Source organism: Pelophylax lessonae (genome assembly GCF_965119305.1).
Source record: "Pelophylax lessonae genome assembly, chromosome: 9".
Taxonomy (NCBI): domain Eukaryota; kingdom Metazoa; phylum Chordata; class Amphibia; order Anura; family Ranidae; genus Pelophylax; species Pelophylax lessonae.
In genome coordinates this window covers 272,612,521-272,618,351 of record NC_138776.1, presented here as the reverse complement: position 1 = coordinate 272,618,351, position 5,831 = coordinate 272,612,521, and the positions used below count along the sequence as shown (strand labels likewise).

At 46.6% G+C, this 5,831-nt stretch overlaps 2 protein-coding genes across 2 annotated transcripts in view; both read right to left on the bottom strand.

The window, feature by feature from the left end:
• Positions 1 to 5,831, bottom strand: part of LOC309562616 (uncharacterized protein) — a 679,009-nt gene that overhangs the window by 249,949 nt on the left and 423,229 nt on the right.
• LOC309562621 (uncharacterized protein) overlaps positions 1 to 5,831 on the bottom strand; it is a 478,591-nt gene that overhangs the window by 58,725 nt on the left and 414,035 nt on the right. The window lies entirely within an intron of this gene.

Genomic DNA, 5,831 nt, shown 5'->3' with positions numbered 1-5,831 from the left:
TCCAGACACATGTTTTGAACCTTCACAGACATTACAGATAGGTATTTCCTCGTCATTATTCCTACATAAAGCTGATAAAATACAAATGTATGTGTAGGGCACCCCCTAATGAGCCGCAATTATAATGGGATCCCCCCCCCCCCCCCCCCCACCCTGTACAGCCAGGCACACCAAATTTTCACAGTTTAAGGCAGAGAAAAGTCCAGTGCTTTGTTTTATTGAAGGATGAGAACTTGGATAGGGATTGAAGATTATGGGATGTCCATTAGACTTCAGAACAACTCTTCCTATATACAGTCTATATACACTCCTCTGCTTCCTCCAGAACTCCACTGACACACTGTTATTGAACCTGACAAAGCAAAAGCCTATTATAGGTAGGAACCCGAGGCCCCTTAGATGTGTAGCAAAGTTCAGCGTCCAGCTTACATTCCACCTGTGGCTTCTGATCCCAGCGCCACCTTTTCAGGCCCTGCATACCCACCTGGCTGCAGCTGCCCCTTTCACTAGCCCTCAAGGCTAGCTTCTCCCATACTCCCAGTCCTCCATACTGGCACCAGCCCATTCGGCTGACTTTCAGGAGATCTCCCAGACATACTGACCTGCTCTCACTGTCCTCTCCTTGCTCCGATGCATCCAGGAAGGATTTCCTCCATGTGTTTTAGGGGAACTTTTCCAGCACCCAGGCCCCAGACCCAAGGTCAGCCCACAAGACTAGGGGGCGCCCCACGAGGGCTTCCGACAGCCTCCTCAACACTCTGTTGGTAGGACTCCTGAGTATTTTAGCCCTCTTCCAGCCCCTTTCTGCTGGGGATTGGTCAAGAAACTCTTGCGGCCCCTCCTAGCCTCCACCCACTGCATCTGGAAGCTTCTCCAAGGCACCAGAAAACAGGGGGAGGCACCAGAAGAGCTGCCTGATGAGTCATCCAGCCATCCTAAGTCACTTAACCCTGACCTAGATTCAACCCAGGTTTGGTTCTCAGCCAAGCCAATTTGCCTACACTAACTGCTAACTATATACACCTAGCACACTAGCTAGAGGGTGCTACACATATATTATACTGTAAATCCACCCCAAATAAACCACCCACCCCCTACCGCTAATAAAAGTCGTATAATCCATTAGTGGATATTGATGGGGTGAGAAGGTCATCGGAGGTGTCACAGCACCCGGTATTCTCACTACGCTCCCCACACCGCCCCAAACCACATACATACAGGGAGACATGCAGGCAACACCTGACCCCCCTCACACACAGCTCCTGCCACTCCACCCCTCCGGCATGCGAGGCACCAGACTATCCGATCCCCTGTTGCTGCCAGTGTGCCAATCTCCTCCTGCCAGTTGCAGACTTCCTTCCCCCAGGTGCCAGGGTCTAGCAGGCACAGCGCCCTCTTCTTCCAGTGCTGTGCGCCGCTGGAGACAAACAACTTTCCCCTGGCAATTTTCCCTATGTGGCAGTGCAGGAAAGGGGTGGAGCCTGTTGTCCAGGTAATCTGAATCCAAGCTTCAGACTGCCTGGGCTGCAGGGTAGCGCCATGGCTCCGGTATATCTTGCTGAGCTGGGGGGAAAGAGTGTGGAATTCTTCTGCCAGTCCCCCTAGAAGCTACATGTGCCTGTGAAGACCCAAGACTGAGGTCGGGCCCTCAGGAACTTCTTCTACCTTCCATTACCCGGCGTCTCTCTGCCTGTGCCTGCTGCCCCCCCCCCCTTTTTTGGCCAGGGTTATTTATTATTTATTTCAGGTACTTATATAGCGCTGTCAATTTACGCAGCGCTTTACATATACATTGCACATTGACATCAGTCCCTGCCCTCAAGGAGTGTACAATCTAAGGTTCCTAACTCACATTCATACATACACATAGTAAGGGCATTTTTTTTTTTTTTTATACAGGAATCCAATTAACCTACCACCATGTCTTTGGAGTGTGGAAGGAAACCGGAGTACCCGGAGGAAACCCACGCAGGCACAGGGAGAACATGCAAACTCCAGGCAGGCAGTGTCGTGATTGGGGTTCGAACCAGTGACCCTCTTGCTGCTAGGTGAAAGTGCTAACCACTACACCACTGTGCCGCCCGCCTGTCTCTGTAGACCCAGCAGACTCCTGCCCAGGGACCAGCCTCGACAGGCCCTCCAGAACCAACCAACCACCCTGGGGTCATCAGGCCTCCTCAACGTGAGTACCTGAACCCTCCTGTCTCTCCCCTTTCTGTGCCATTCTACTACCCTGGGATCTTCCGCTTTGCTGTGCCATATTTACACTCCCTAGACTGTTAACCTTTCCTGTGCCCATTAATGCCCTGGGGATCATCTAAGCTTGCTGTGCCATATTGCTACCCTGTGGACTGTCTGTGCTGTGTCCCACTGCCACCCCTCCCATACCCCCAAGTCCCTCAATAAACACCTGCATGTCGGGTTCCGTGTGGCCTCTCTGTGTTTCTAGTTTATCACTGGACTAGGGTTGCCACCTCACATATTATCAGGTCACATATGAACACAGGTTCTGAGGCTAATGGAATGTGATAAGGCACCAAGAGAGTTTAATTACCACCTTAGTCAGCCACAGAACCCGCTTAATTAATATGTGTCCTGGTTTAAAGGGATGAGGTGGCAACCCAACACTGGACGGAAAGGTGACACATATCCACAATGAAGAGAAGGTTCTGGCCCCGTAAGTGGGGGAATGTTCTCACCCTGCAGGGGTTAATCTAGGTTTCCACACTATATATGTGTGTATCATCATCTGCTGGAGATAAAAGAGGTCACAGTGACTATGGAGGAAGAGGACGGACATGACGGCGGGGGTTACTGGGTGTAAATAGAAAATAAGATCTTATTACCTCCTCAGCTGCCACTTCCAGTAACGTCTCCTCGCTACTGCCTACCTCATGGAACTTCCTCCCGACTCACCTTTCACCCGGAACTTCCTATTTATACCTTACATCACTTCCTGTCTTCCATAGAGACTTCCTGTCTGGGTAGACATGAGATCTCCACCTTGTAGAGCTCAGAGGAACTGCAGCCTGAGAAACGTCTCGTAGTGTGAACACGGCCTTGTGCTGTGTGTGTATGTACTGTATATTCTTATAGATGGGGTCATCTCCACTCCCACCAAGGGGGAGAGAAATATATTACTGCCTAATCCAGCCTTTCTCAGCCAGGGCTCCTCCAAGGGTTTCTAAGGGTCCTTGAGCAATGAACAGTTTCTATCTCTCAGTAACAACTGACATCAATGATCTGTAAGGGGGGCAGTCTTCTCCCACTAACCACAGATATAAGGGGTCTTTCTCCCATTAGTAACCAATGTTAGAGAGACCATTACACTGATATAAGTGGGTCCTTCTCCCTTTGGTAACCAATGTTAGGGACCACTAAACTGACCACTGATATAAGGGGTCCTTCTCCCCTTGGTAACCAATGTTAGGGACCACTACACTGACCACTGATATAAGGGGTCCTTCTCCCTTTGGTAACCAATGTTAGGGACCACTACACTGACCTCTGGTATAAAGGGGGCCCTTCTGCTATTGCTCACCAATGTTAGGGACCACTACACTGACCACTGATAAAAGGGGGTCCTTCTCCTATTGGTCTGTTATGTATATATTATTATTAGTAAATAGCCATGGATTCCATCTAACTACAAATATTTTCTTCGCCGAACTTATAGTAGCCATAATTTTTTACATCTCATAGTTACATAGTTAGTGAGGTTGAAAAAAGACATCAGTCCATCCAGTTCAACCTCACATTGCTGATTAAGTAATGTAACAATATCAGATGGAGATGGTATCTCCTGAGATTTCCATCTTCTTGGGATTAAGAGTTTTGCCGCTAATAAAAGATGTAAGACCACTACTCGATACTTTATAGGTATCTCACGGATATTAAAGCCCGTACACACAAGTCGAAAATTCGGCTGGGAATTTTCGTCCAACGACCGATCTGCCGATTTTTGGCTTGTTAGTATGATGCTTCCGACAACCGACTCCGACTTTTCGGCCGAAAAAATTCTGGTGTGCAGGCTATAAAATTTTTGTCCTCCGTCAAAACACGGCCGATTTTCGTGCAGTCAGTACAGATTTCGACAGGGAAAAATCTTATGAGCAAGACTGGGCATGCTCAGAGAAGAAAGAACACAAAGAAAGCAAACCAACACATGACATCACTTCTGAAGTATAATTTTGTCGTGCGGGAAAATTCGTGTGCAGTCAAGGCACATTCCAACCAACAAAACACCACTCTGGACAAAAGATGGACAACCGGTCGGCGGAAATGAGTTGCGTGTGTACTAGGCTTTAGATGCAAGATCGCCATCTCAGGACTTGGAATTATGGTTTTTTTACACAACTTCTGAGATCATAGAGACTATTTTGTTCCAAAATGCACTAATCGATTTACACTCCCAAACTATATGGAATAGCGTCCCTTGTTCACCACACTCTCTCCAACAAAATGCTGGAGTTAAGAGGTAAAATTTGGAAAGTTTAGTGGGAGTCAAATACCAAAAATGTTACGTTTTTTGATATAATTCCCAATGATTAGTACATTTTGAGGAAGCATATGTGGCAGCAAAAGCTTTTAGCCAGTTAGTTTCCGGGAAAGATTTCCCCAATAATTTTTCCAATTTAAGAACAGTAGTGGCTTTAGAGTAGGTGTTATGCTTGTTCAATATATCATAAATAACTGAAATACCTTTGGCAGTAGCCAAGGGTGCTTGATACAACCTATGCCTCGTACACACGCATCGATTATTGGCCGGGAATTTTCGGCCAACGTCCGATCGGCCGATTTTCGGCTTGTTAGTATGATGCTTTCGACAACCGACTCCGACTTTTCGGCCGAATAAAATCTGGTGTGCAGGCTATAAAATTTTTGTTGGTCGTCAACACAACGGCCGATTTTCTGTCAGTCAGTACAGATTTCGGCAGACAAAAATCTGATGAGCAAGACTGGGCATGCTCAGAGAAGAAAAAACACACGGAAAGTAAACCAGCACATGACATCACTTCTGAAGTAGATTTTTGTTAGCCGAGAAAATTTTTGTGCAGTCTAGGCACATTCCAACCAACAAAACACAACTCTGGACAAAAGTCGGACGATCGGTCGGCCGATAATCGTTGCATGTGTGCAAGGCTTAATATATAGAAATTGGTAATTTAACATATGAAGGAAGGCTATTTTTCCGTAGAAAGGAAAATATTTGATAATAGCTCAAAAATAGCTGACGGTGGTATTCTATACTGGTGAACAAAATATTCAAAGGGATGAATCCCTGTTTCATTATACAATTAACACCCTTTCTCAACCACAATTTTATATCAACATTTGGGATGAAGTACGTGAGAACTGAAAGGGGAGTAGGGAATTTGCATGTCGCCCCATATTCGGGAGGCGAACAAAATACTTCTGCCCGCGTTGTATAGGCAGTTTGCACTGTAATAGATTGGATATTGGGCATTACAGCTAATATTGTGGTCCTAAGATTTTCTTGATTACAATCATCCGCCTCTAATCCCAGCCACTATTTATGCTGCACAGGCGTCCACCAATATTTCAATTGATCTAATACAGATGCTTTATAATATGCAGAAACCCAAGGAACTCCCATCCCTCCATGCCTCCTATGTCTCCTCATAATGAGGGACGCGCATCGGGGTGGTTTTCCTTCCCATATAGTTTGATTGAAGTACTTTTGAACAGAGACACAATATTGGGGTGGTAAGGGAATTGCCAACGTACAAAACAAATAAAGTAGTTTGGGAAGTACAGTAAACCCCCGCTCCATCGCGGTTCAGTTTTTGCGGTCCCGGTATATTGCGTTT